We start from the raw sequence: 13,263 nt of genomic DNA, 5'->3' as shown, positions 1-13,263 counted from the left end.
AATCAAGGGAAAAAAAAGAGAGAACACAGGAATTATTAATAATGGGATTAAAGAAGGGGCCATCAATATAGATCCTATAGATATTAAAAAGAGAATATTATGAATTTATGCCAATAAATTTGGTCAATTGGAAGAAATGGAGTAAATTCACTGAAAGACACAAATTTCCAAAGCTTACTCAAGAAAAAACAGATAACCTTAATATCTCTGTATCTACTAGAGAAGTTGAATTTGTAGTTAAAAACCTTCACACAAGGAAAACTCAAACCCATATGGCGTTATTGCCAATTCTACCAAAAACTTCAAGAAAAAATAATAACACTTCTACACAAACTCTTCCAAAAAACATAGGGAAGGGAATACTTCTAAATCTATTTTTCGAGGCCAGCATTATGCTGACATCAAAACCAGACAAAGACATTACAAGAAAAGCACAGACCAATATCCCTCATTAACATAACTGCAAAAATTTCCAGCAAAATATTAACAAATCAAATCCAACAATATGTAAGAAGGATAACACACCATGATCAACTATAGTTTACTCTAGGAATGCAAGACTGATTCAACATTCAAAGATCAACCAATGTAATGGACTACAATCAAGAGACTACAGGAGAAAATCCCCACGGTGTCAATAGGTAAAGAAAAGACGTTTGACAAAGTTCAAAATATTTATGATAAAAACTCTGAGAAAATAAGAATAGAAGGAGACCTCCTTAACCTGATAAAGAATATCTGTGCAAAACCCACAGCTAACATCATATGTAATGGAAAAAAATGAATGCTTTCTCCCTAAGATTGGAACGGGGCAAGAATGTTCACTCTCTTCATCCCTATTCATTTATCACACTGGAGATCCTAGCCAGTGCAAAAAGACTGATTTCAAGACTATAAAAGTATATTAATCAAAGTAATGTGGGTATTGTCAAAAAAGCAGTCACATTAAAAGAACACAATACATAATCCGGAAAAAGACCCACACACACATAGTCAACCGATTTTCTTTTTTTTTTTTTTTTTTAAATTTTTTTTTTTTCAACGTTTATTCATTTTTGGGACAGAGAGAGACAGAGCATGAACGGGGGAGGGGCAGAGAGAGAGGGAGACAAAGAATTGGAAACAGGCTCCAGGCTCTGAGCCATCAGCCCAGAGCCTGACGCGGGGCTCGAACTCACGGACCGCGAGATCGTGACCTGGCCGAAGTCGGACGCTTAACCAACTGCGCCACCCAGGCGCCCCAGTCAACCGATTTTCGACAAAGTTAACAAAAGAATTCAATGAACAAAGTTCAACAAATAGTGCTGGACCACCACTCATCCATATGCAAAACATGAACCTCATACCATATTCAAAAATTAACTCAAAACAGATCATTTAGGTCCTACTTGAAAAAGCTAATACTGTAAAATGTCTAGAAAAAAAACAAAGGAGTAAATCTTTGTGACCATGAGTTGGGCAAAGATTTTTTTTAGAACCACAGCAGAAAAAACTGACAGATTGGATCTCATCAAAATTTTAAATTTCTTCTCCTTTAAAGGCTGTTGAGAAAATGAAAAGACAAGCCACAGACTGAAAGAAGATATTTTCACAACACAGCTGGTAAAGGACTGATAACCAGTATATATAAGCAACACTCAAAACTCAATAAGAAAACAAAAAGGGGCACCTGGGTGACTGAGTCAGTTAAACATCTGACTCTTAATATGAGCTTATGTTGTGATCTCCTGGCCATGGGCTCTAGCCCCACACTGGGGTCAGCACTGAGCATGGGGCCTGCTTGGGATTCTCTCTCTCCCTCTGCTCCTCTGCCACTTATGCACATGTGTTCTCTCGTTCTCTCTCTCTCTCTCTCTCTCTCTCTCTCAAAAATAAATGACTAACTTAAAAAAAATAAGAAAACAAAGAGCCCGATTAAAAATGTGCAAAAGATTTGAATACACACTAAAGTAGAGATGTAGATGGCCGAAAAACACATGAAAAGATGCTCAATGGCATTATTCGTCAGGGAAATGCAAAATTAAATCCACAATGAGGCATCACGACACATCTGTAAGAATAGCTTAAATTTTTAAAAAACCACTAATATGAAGTGCTAATGAGAATACAGAGCAACTGGAATTTTCATACATGCCTGGTGGCCTTGCAAAACAGTACTTTGAAAAACATCTTGGCAGTTTCTTACGAGGTCAAAAGCATATGCTTAATATTCAACCCAAAAAACTTACACATAGATAATTACCCAAGAGAAATCATGACTATGTCCACACAAAAACCTGCATTTTAAATGTTTATGGCAGCTTTATTCATAAGTACCTCCAAATTGGAAACAATCCAAATGTCTATCAACAGGTGAATGGATAAACAATGTGGCACATCCATGCAGTGAAGTAGTACTCAGCAATGAAAAGGAACAAACTATTGATACCTAAAACTGTATGGATGACTCTTTCCGTCATGCCAAGTAGAAGAAGCCAGACACAAAAGGCTATATACTGTATGATTCTATTTATGTAACATTCTGGAAAAGGCAAAACTATAGGCACAGAAATTAAATCAGTGGTTGCCAAGGGCTGGGAGTATAGGAAGGGGATTGACTATAAGAGGGCACAAGGCAATTTTGGGGGTGATGGGAATATTCTATGTCTTGATTGACAAACTATATTAGTTTGTCAAAATTTAGAGTACTGTAAACAAAAAAGGGTGACAGTTATTACATGTAAAGTATATCTCAATAATTCTGAGAAAAAAAAAAGCTCTTTCAAGTTGTGCCACTTTGCAGTCAACTCTCACCCTCTCATACACACTGTCCTGTCTCCTGGCAACCACTGATCTGCTTTCTGTCACTATAGATCACTTTTGCCTCGCATTCTTGGGCTTCACCCGTGTTACCCCATTTCTCAGCAAATACTACTTATGCTACGATAAGTACTAATTTCACTGTGCGGATGTGCCACAATCCATTTATCCATTCAAATGTTGACAGACACTTGGGTTGCTTCCAATTTGGGGATATAAATAAGGCTGCTTTGAACAGAAGTCTTTGGGTAGACATACATATTTTTTTTCTCTTATACAAATTCTGAGATTTGGATTTTCTAAAAATTTAATATACATACTAATTCTGGGAAGAAAGTAATCTCATCCTGTAGATGAGAAAACCAAAGCCTAGGGGAAATAACCAAGATACTGTAACATATATGGAAGCCACTCACAGGGATGCTACAGATTCTAAGTCAGTGAGACAGACAGGCACTCTAAAGAGTAAGCAGCAAAATATGACAGCTATAGGTTCTGAGCACCTCCATTGCCCCTGACGTCCAAACACACTTTGAGTATGCTGGGGAGCAGGTAAGAGAGGATGGCTTTGGGACCTCTATCTCAAGGCTGCCGGAAGTTGAATCTAAAGTATGAATTCAGGCTCTTAAATAGTAAACTCCTGGTTACAAGAGAAATACTTTGATCTGTAATGGCTCCTGACTCAACAAAGATCAATGAACTTTAACTACACGGTTATTTCCTCATGTCGGAAAAACCAACTGGCCAAGTTTTCATTTGCAAGAGGAAAACCTGAAGGATCACCTACTCATGTCCCAGAGCCAAGCCTCCCCAACATTTTTACCTCCACCTTGCCCACCTTCTTTCCTTCAAAACTCTGTCCCTCCCACCTCTTCATTTAGAGCTCTTCTGAGTAAAGCTAGACTTTGCATCTATGTATACCAGCATTTCCAGGCGGGCCTTGACGATGAATTATACACATATAACGTGTAGACAAAATGCCAGGTGGTCGGCACACAAGTAGGAACACACCTGCTTGGGTGTTAGCAGTGTACCTGGATCGGCTTAGACTAGACTGTTTAGTACACCACGCTCCTCCCCAGTCAGAACCACTATAAATTCCCCTGCCCAGGGTTTCAGTAGGAAGGACTTGCCCTTCACCTTGAGAAGGAGTTTCTACTGCCTCCTCCTTTCCCTTCTTTCTGGAAAGAGCATCTATTCCATTACTACCTCCCCAGTGTGGACTACTTTTCCCCAGCTACATTAGGGAGTGAGCAGCAATCACACTAATTTATGGGGTAAAAAAATTTCCGACAAAGACGTTCTACTCACTAATGGACATCCAATGACTAAAACATAAGAGAAGCCCAATAGGATGGTTTGAAAGGCCAAGTCTAATCCCATCTTAGAAGCTAATCAGAGACTGGTTCTACAGGCTGCCCTATATGAAAGCCTTCTACTCCTTCCACCCTTGGGAGAACCACTTCAGACTACTTCCCCTCAGATGTCCCCTCTACCTTCCTAAGATCTACTATGAAAGAGCTGCCTGCAAAGACCTCCCAGACATTAACAGTTTGGGGGCGCTGATAATTAGTGGTTGATATACTGATTTTGATTTGATTTGTGGGGAGAGGCAAGGGATTGTGGAAGGCTGTGCCCATGCCTCCCCTTGCTGGCGTCTCCATGTTCACTATCACCACACAGAAAGCGTTTATTTTCCTGGGACAAATCCTTTCTCCCAGGCCCCAGTTTCCTTAGCTGTAAAACAAAAGAGTTCAGTATTAGTGGCTCTCAACTCTTATCACCATCACCACATGGTGTCAGACAGGCTGACATCCATAATTCCCCCACTCCTCACCAACTGCATGGTGACCCTCCTTAGCCCATGCCAACAACATCTCTTGCCTGGATTGGGGCAATTGCCTCCTAGCTGGTCTCTGCTTCCACTTAACCTCCTAGAATCGATTCTTCACATAGGGATCACCAGGGCCCTATACAATCTGCACTCACCCCACTTCTCTGACCTCAGTTCCTCCTTCCCTTATGTTTCACTCCCTCCACTCCACCCAGCCTGTCCTCCTTGCTGTCCCTCAAACATGCCTGGGACAGCCTCACATCAGGACTTTGGCACTTGCCATTCCCTCTGTCTGGGAAGTCCTGTCCCAGGGGGCTACACAGCTCACTCCCTCAGCTCCTTCAGGTATTTGCTCAAAGGTCACCTTCTCAGCAAGGTCTTCCCTGGACACCCTAGTCCAAATCAGAACTGTTATGCCAGCTGCCCAATATTCCCTACACCCGTTCCCTACCGTATTTCACTCCTTAGCACTTATCACCACCCAAGATTCTTTCCTTAATCTTACCACCTGCTTCCCCAACATGACTATAAACTCCATGAAAGTCAGGATGTGTAAGGTTTTGTTCACTACTGAATCTCTAGTGCCTCGCCCATAAGAACTCAATAAATAAATACTGAGTGAACAAATGCCACGTGCTCCATCCACCTAATACTCCTTTTCTCTCCTACTCACTAAAATATAGAATAATGCATGTGAGGCTATTAAAGGACTCATCTATAATTTACTTTATTAAAAAATGACTTGCAAATTTTCATGATTGTTATGAACTGGCTGAGAGAGCCAACTGCATCACCAGGCTGCGGTTGAGAACCATCAGGTAGATTACCCCGGGGCCTTTCCACTCTGAGCCAGCATTCTCAGTGAGCAAGCCCAGGTCAGGGACACAGTGTTACGGTAAGAAGTCCACACATCCCTATGAGCAGGAGGCACTGCTTGAATACTGGCAAGTGTCTCACGCTTACATGTATTCCTGTTTCCCAAACAGTGCGCATATACTGTTGGGATTCACAAACACAAATCGATACTGAATTCACAGCAGCACTTAGTAGTTACATGCTTTATCAGCCAATGGTAGAAGCCTAACTACTAAGTAGGCAAAGTTCCACAAAGTTTTTTAAAACATTAAAAAAAAAAAAAAAAGACCTTATACTTGGCAGGACTGGGAAGCAAGGCTTGACCACATGGCTGCAATCCAAATTAAGTATCTTTATCCTTCCCTTCCACTCCCCACCCCGCCTTTTTTTTTCTTTACATATGCTATTTTCATGGAACACTATGATTCTCTATTTGCAAAAAAAACTTTTTGGAGGGAGAAGTAGTCCCTGGGCTGAGACTGAACATCTCAAAGCTGGCGAGAGGCAGTTAAGCACAGTAAAGCCTGGGAGGGAAAATGTGACTATTCATCTTGTTCAGATGTAGGTCATATTCCCATGCTTGTCAATTTCTTCCAGTTGGATTTGCAACTCCTACATTAGCAATACTACTTTAGGCAATGAACAAAAAGAAAGTTACAACTAAAGCTTTAGAGGGATGCCTGGGTGGCTCAGTCTCTTGAGCTTCTGACTCTTGATTTTGGCTCAGGTCATGATCCCAAGGTCATGGGATGGAGCCCAGAGATGAGCCCCCTGTCACGCTCCAGGCTGAGCATGGAGCCTCCTTGAGAGTCTTTGTCTCTCCCTCTTCCCCTCTCCCCTGCTCGCATGCTCTAAGAAAATCTTTAAAGAAATCATTATTTTCTAATCTGTATTGCTTTAAAATGCTCTGAATTTTTAAAAATTTATTTAGTTTCGAGAGAGAGCAAGACAGTGTGAGTGGGGGAGAGGCAGAGAGAGAGAGACAGAGGATCCCAAGCAGGCTCCATGCTGCTAGCACAGAGCCCAGTGTGGGCCTCGAACTCACAAAACCATGAGATCACGCCCCTAAAATGCTCTAAAATTTAATTCCATGATTATCATGGAATTTTTCAAGATTCTCTATAGATGGCAAATTACACTTAAGAACTTTTTGTAAAAAGCACACAAGAATACTTTCCTCTATAAAAATTAAGTTTATTATCTTGGATGTCATCCATTAGAAGCACAAAAGGAAGTTGATGGGAATTTCAACTGTGCCTCAATGACAGGATTTTTTAGGTATCCTCCCCCCAAAAGATTAAGTTTGCAAGTTTCCTAAAGTGGTTCCCTAAATTTTTAAAACTGCCATTTTTATCTTCCATCTCTCTTTCCCCTTTTATTTCTACTCTCTGAAAGCGTTGTGAGAAATATAATTTCTAGTTTAAAAAAACTCAAATTACTTTTATTTTGAGAATGTTATGCAAGCCCTGGTGACTAAGTTAGGCTAGGTTGGGAGAAATAAGGTTGGTTATCTCTGTTTTAGACCACAGCTTCTCAAGTTAAAATTCTTAAGGGTTTCCTTAGACAATACAGGGTCTGCCTGAGCTGAATAAGAATCATAAACACCAGAGTAAAGTGGAGTTATGTCTGGGGAATTATTTAATCAGAGTACTTTTAATTTCAAAAACTGACCAAGATCAGCTAGCAAAGACCTCACGGGGAAGAAAATGGCCACAATGTGGGGCGTCTGGGTGGCTCAGTTGGTTAAGCGTCCAACTTTGGCTCAGGCCATGATCTTGCGGTTTGTGGGCCTGAGCCCTGTGTCGGGCTCTGTGCTGAGAGCTCAGAGCCCGGAGCCTGCTTCGCATTCTGTGTCTCCCTCTCTCTCTGCCCCTCCCCCACTCATGCTCTGTCTCTCTCTGTCTCAAAAATAAACATTTAAAAAAAAATTTTTTTTTAAGAAAATGGCCACAATGTGTCACAACAAATTGCACTTTCCTCCCTTCTCTTCCAAATGACAAGCATCAAAAGTGGTCACCTGTACTTACCATGGTACTTGGCATTCAAAAGTTACCTGCATTTCCTGGAAGCACGGTGCGGATGGAAGACTACCTATGAATATATGCATTAAACGGCCAAAAGTAAAATGAGCATTGGCATATTGGAGAAATTTTTAGAACCACATTAAATCTGAAACATCGGAATTTTCCAAAGATTTTCTTATTTGCCTCATTAACATACTTATGAACTGGAAAGCTTGCAAAGAAAGCCACTGGATCTCCTCCAAGTTTCCTCACTTAACTAGTAGGCAAAAAGTTACTTACTACTTTGGCAAAGGCTCACAGAGCAGAGACTCCCTGCTAGACTACAATCCCACAATGTCCCCGCATCCCGCCTGGCTTAGGAAAGCAGCATAGGATGGAGGCCTTCACAGTGGGGAGCCGAGAGAAGCATGGAATGCTGGTGAGCACCTTCAGACCATCTCCTCTAAACCCTTCCGTTTAAAAATGAGGAAACTGAGGGGCGCCTGGGTGGCTCAGTCGGTTACGCGTCCGACTTCGGCTCAGGTCACGATCTCACGTCGGTGAGTTTGAGCCCCGCGTCGGGCTCTGGGCTGATGGCTCGGAGCCTGGAGCCTGCTTCCGATTCTGTGTCTCCCTCTCTCTCTGCCCCTCCCCCGTTCATGCTCTGTCTCTCTCTGTCTCAAAAATAAATAAACGTTAAAAAAAAATTTAAGGGGCGCCTGGGTGGCGCAGTCGGTTAAGCGTCCGACTTCAGCCAGGTCACGATCTCGCGGTCCGTGAGTTCGAGCTCCGCGTCAGGCTCTGGGCTGATGGCTCGGAGCCTGGAGCCTGTTTCCGATTCTGTGTCTCCCTCTCTCTCTCTGCCCCTCCCCCATTCATGCTCTGTCTCTCTCTGTCCCAAAAATAAATAAACGTTGAAAAAAAAAATTAAAAAAAAAAATTTAAAAAAAAAATGAGGAAACTGAGGCCCAGGACAATTATTCCAAGTTTCATATACCTTTATGGCCAGAACCACAACAAGAACCCAGGGCTTCTGGTTCCCACAACTAGGGCTTCCTTTTAGACAGCTACTCCAAATGTAGAGTTGGCTTCTGCAAGTAAATTGGACTTATGGAATACTGACTTCGTGATCAGCCCTTAACTGATCATCTGGCACGTTCTGATTTAAGGGTGTGCACCCAAATCCGAAAGCATCTCTCACTGCTGCAAATATTCAGTGGTGGCGATTGACATCTCATTTTATCCTTTCATTCTGTCCTTTTTCTTTTCCCTACACAATAAATCACAGTACCCCAAAGTGTTAATAATGTACAAGAAGTGGGGCAAGGAACAGGGGAAAGTAATGACCAACTTTAACAAAGAGATATTTAGAGGCACCTGGTCATGATCTCCCAGTTTATGGGATTGAGCCCCACATAGGGCTCTGTGCTGACAGCATGGAGCCTGCTTGGGATTCTCCCTCTCTCTGCCCCTCCCCTACTCTCTCTCGCTCTCTCTCAAAATAAATAGATGTTTAAAAAAATTATCTTCCTTTAAAAAGAAAAAAAGAGAGAGATTTAAGTAATTTAAATAGCCTGAAATAATTCTCACACTCAAAACTGTATTTTGGAAACTCACAGCTCTTCTCTTTAATACACCTGGTAATCATCCTGAGAAAGTCTTACTCAGAAGAAGGTGGCTTCTGTGTCCTCTAGATACAGCCTTTACCACCAACCCTCTGTGACTCAATCATTTGCATGTTATCGCTTTCCCATTGCCTGACTTTCCTCACTCCCTACACCCTAAGACCTTTAGCCCAGCTGCTCTGGCTCTCACCTGTGCTTTCTCGTCTTTAAGTTTCTCTTTTCTTAACTATTTTCAACTGTACTGTTTGGCTCATCTTCCTCAATGCATTTTTCATTTCATAAATTTGAGCTGCAAAGTGGCACTAAACCCCAAAATATATCTGAAGAATTATTAGGGTAAACTGAAATCACCAAGTAATCTCTCTTACCTTCTTGGGCAGCCACTCAATTTTTAGTATCTCCTCAGGGCATATACTTCTGGTAACTGGCTGTCCTTTTACTTGAAGACAATATTAAAAAAAAAAAGTTCATTTGTTTGTTTTTGAGAGAGAGAGAGAGAGACAGACAGACAGAAAGGGAGAATCCCAAGCAGGCTCCATGCTGTCAGTGCAGAGTCCAACACAGGGCTCAATGTTATGAACCGTGAGATCATGACCTGAGCCAAAATCAAGAGTCAGATTCTCAACCGACTCAACCACCCAGGTGCCCCCTGAAGACACTATTTTAACATGCCAAGGCCTAAAAGTTCAGAATGTCCATGCTGAAAAAATTTTAGACATCATATAGTTTATCCCAAACCCCTCATCTTATAATAAATTGAGGCTAAGAGAGGGAAGGTTTTGGTCTAAGACCCTTCCCGGATGATTTCTCATCTTGCAACATGTTAACATGTTGTCTTCTTTCCAATTACAGTATAGTCTACTTGTTACCACCTGAATTACTTACTCCTTTACCAACTCTTTCAAAAGGAAAGATAGTAATTAATGCCTTCAGGTGGTGATCTACCCCCACAGGGTATCTTTAGGGAACAGGGTTTTTACTATTATTATTCTTATTCTTCTTATTATTATTTCAAGCTCTAAAGTGTACATGCATTACTAACTACATGTTTATGTAGTACATAAATAACTACATTATTAACTACTAATAATAAGTAAGGGCCTTCCATAAATCTACATATTAGTGAAAAAAACTCTGGAGATAATAAAGTGACCTAGTTAGGATTTGGGGTCTTAAGCCCAGTCTGCTACTAATTAGCTATGATCCTTTGAGTGAGTCACTTCAGGTCTCTTTTTTTCATATGGATGTCCATCTTGAAGATGGACAAGATCTGTGATTCTCAACTTTCCCTGGAGTCCTTCAAGTTCTGAGATGAGATCCAAAGATCTAAAGGAAATCACAGGTTTGCTTCCTCCTGACACAGCTGCACAGCTAAAATATTGAGTATGTTTGCAAGTCACTAGGTATTTCATGCCGACCAGAAGCTCTCATTGGCATGTATACACATCTCAGCTAAAAATGACAAAATCAATTACTTTTGAAGAAAAAATGTAAACACACACACACACACATTTGGCCCACTGAGGAAATAATAAAAAGAATGAAGCTTTCAAAAGCACAAAGATGGGAGTAGAGGGCAGAGAAAATAAGTTTTGCACAGAGAAAGAAAAAGTGATTCACATAAATATGAAATTAGATTTCACTCAAGTACCAAGGAATTTCTGTCCTTCCTGTATTCATCCGCTGATCCTGAAAATGCCCAGATGTAAAGCACTCTGTCAAATCTCAGTTCTTGAAAAGAGCACTTGATCAAACACAGAATAGGCACTTAAGAGTTGGATTATAAAGTATTTTCCTTTACATTCATACCAAGTCTCCAACAAGATTCTCTTGCACAGAGAATTTAAAGAGAAGTCCTTCAAGGAGTTTAAATGTCTTGGTACAAAACACAGTAGTTCATTCAGCCGTGTTCAACCAATACACTTAAAAGGGCATTAGCAGGGATTATGTTCCATCTCCAATCTACAGGGACTGAAATCTGAAGGCACTGCCAACTGCTGCCTCACCGTCTCACTGTGCTTAACTAGCAGAGAGGAAATCTGTGTGCCACCAAAGGGCCCTGGGCCGAGGCACAGGAGATGTGAATTCTAATCCAGCTGGCCCCAGGAGCAATTCCCTGCACAGAGCACAGTGCTTTGCCTGTAACTGATGCTCCGAAATGTCAACTAAGTGGAAATGCAAAACCCCCCACCAAGTGCCAATGAATATTATCCAGAGAACTTAAAGATGCCTCCAAGAAACTGAAATCCAGTTAGGTAAAATATAGGAACTTTGGTGTAAGGAAAAGAACTAACGTGTCTCGACCATTAAAATAAATCAAAGGATTTACAGTAGTTACCTCACAAAAGCTTTGTGGAGTAAGTTAAACATTTCCATTTGATAATACAGAAAACCAGGCTCAAAGAAAGCAGTTTATTCACCATCCACAATTAGTAAGAGGAAAAGCCCAGATTTCCAACCCAGGTCTGCAAAGCCCACAGTTTGCAGTATGCAACGCCTACACATCAAGGCAGCCCAGGATGAGTTAGAAATTTGGGTCTAAGTTTCACTTCTTGTCTCTAAGTTGTTTTATACCACTAGACAGAACACTTGTTCTGCAATTTTCCCACCGCACCATGGGACGTAGGGGGGCGGGGCGGTGACCTAGATCAGTAGTTTGTTTTGTTTTGTAAGGCGGTCATCAGAATCCTTTGGGGCCAGGACTTTTTTCTAATATAGGCATACGCCTTTCTTGTTCTTTGAAACTATGCGGGACTGGTACGCTTCAGTAATAACTGGAAATGCATTACACCCCGCAAACGGAACGGAGCAGAAAAGTTGTGCGGGCCCCAATCCCCCTCCCATTAACTTGAGGCTGAGCACCTGACCCTGCAGGATTCGTGTTTCCTTTTAGCTTAGAGCTGTGTGCCGGCCCCGGGGCTCCCGGTCTGAGAGCAATGTATAGTATGTGTGTCCTGCATTACCTGAGCGGCCTGCAGGGGCTGGTCTGTAGAGAGAGGCCCGTGCCTTTGAGGGGCTTAACGCTCACCGTGTAAAATACCGAGCTCAAACAGCCGGCGGCTCTGATATGCCCTGCTCCGGAGGGGCGGCAGTGGAACCACTTCCTGGTCAGCGTCTCCCGCCCTTCGTCCACACCCCTACTGCTGCATTTCCCCCGCTGCACTGACTTGCCCGGCGGCAGGAGGGTCTGTCAGGCTCCCGGGCGGACGCCCAGCCCGTCACCAAGCGGCCGGGGGAGGGGTCCGATCAGAGATTTAAAACAACGCTCTGGAACTCCAACTCCCCGCCCCCCCCCTGCGGGGCATCTCCTGCGGCTGCCGGGAAGAGGCCCCGGGCCCGTTCCAGTCCCGTCCGGGCCACTGTCCCTCCAGTGACCCAGGTGCGCCGCGCCCGCCCGAAACCCCGTCTGACGCCGCCCGGCACCTGTCGCGCCCGCAGCGGCAAACCCTGCGCTCACCTCGTCCCGGGGGCCTACGGCCCGTCCCCGCGCCTCTGGGCCCAGCTCCCGCCGCCGTCTCCGCCAGGCCCACAGCCGCGGCCGCCGCCCACTTTCGGTTTCCCCGCACGGCCAGAGCCGCAGCCACGGCTCGGGATTCACCTCAAGCCCCCGCCCCGCCCCGCCCCGCTCTGCCCCGCCCCGCTCCGCCCCGCCCCGAAGGCAGCCCGGCCTCGGCTCTGCGCACGCGCGGGCTCTCCGGCCGCGTCGGCCCACGCCGGCGTCCGCGCGTGGGGAGGGAAACCGACGCCGCCTAGCGGTTTCTGCGCGTGCCCACGCACGGGCCGACGGCGGAAGACGACTGCGGGGCGGGTTCAGGCGCGCCTCCCCGTGGACAACGCAAGTACCCGCGGGCTGGCCCGGCCGGGACCCGGCACTTCACACCCAGCAGGACCTCACCAGCAGTTAACGCGCTCTTGCATGCTTGCTTCACGCCCAAGTCAGACGTTTCAGTCAACTCTTGCTCATTCTTTTGGTTAACAGGAACAGTTACTTTTAACCCTCCCAGACGTCCACCTGGTCCGCTCATTTCCTTTAGGTTTTTCCGAAGCGTCACCTTTTCGAAGAAGGTGCTACTTTAAAAAATGGCAATCTGCTTCCCGGAGTTTTTCACTTCTCAGCTTTCTCTCTCTTGAGCGCACTGTATGTATT

The 13,263-nt window shown here is 43.9% G+C and overlaps 1 protein-coding gene across 4 annotated transcripts in view; it reads right to left on the bottom strand.

Moving 5' to 3' along the window:
- The window catches only part of TDRD7 (tudor domain containing 7), a 77,249-nt gene extending 64,564 nt beyond the window's left edge, over nt 1–12,685 (bottom strand). For 3 of the 4 annotated variants that reach the window (XM_047066532.1, XM_047066548.1, XM_047066556.1), the window contains exon 1: nt 12,574–12,685. The gene's annotated coding sequence lies outside the window, so the exon portion shown is untranslated. Of the gene's footprint in view, nt 1–9,484; nt 9,556–12,573 lie in introns of all 4 variants that reach the window. The other variant, XM_047066541.1, reaches the window with a different exon arrangement.
- Nucleotides 12,686–13,263: the final 578 nt, after the last annotated feature.

Source organism: Lynx rufus, unplaced genomic scaffold, assembly GCF_022079265.1.
Source record: "Lynx rufus isolate CCGP_SWC_20201006 ecotype Redwood Valley unplaced genomic scaffold, mLynRuf1.p SCAF_10, whole genome shotgun sequence".
Taxonomy (NCBI): domain Eukaryota; kingdom Metazoa; phylum Chordata; class Mammalia; order Carnivora; family Felidae; genus Lynx; species Lynx rufus.
This window is presented reverse-complemented; position numbering and strand designations above follow the sequence as displayed.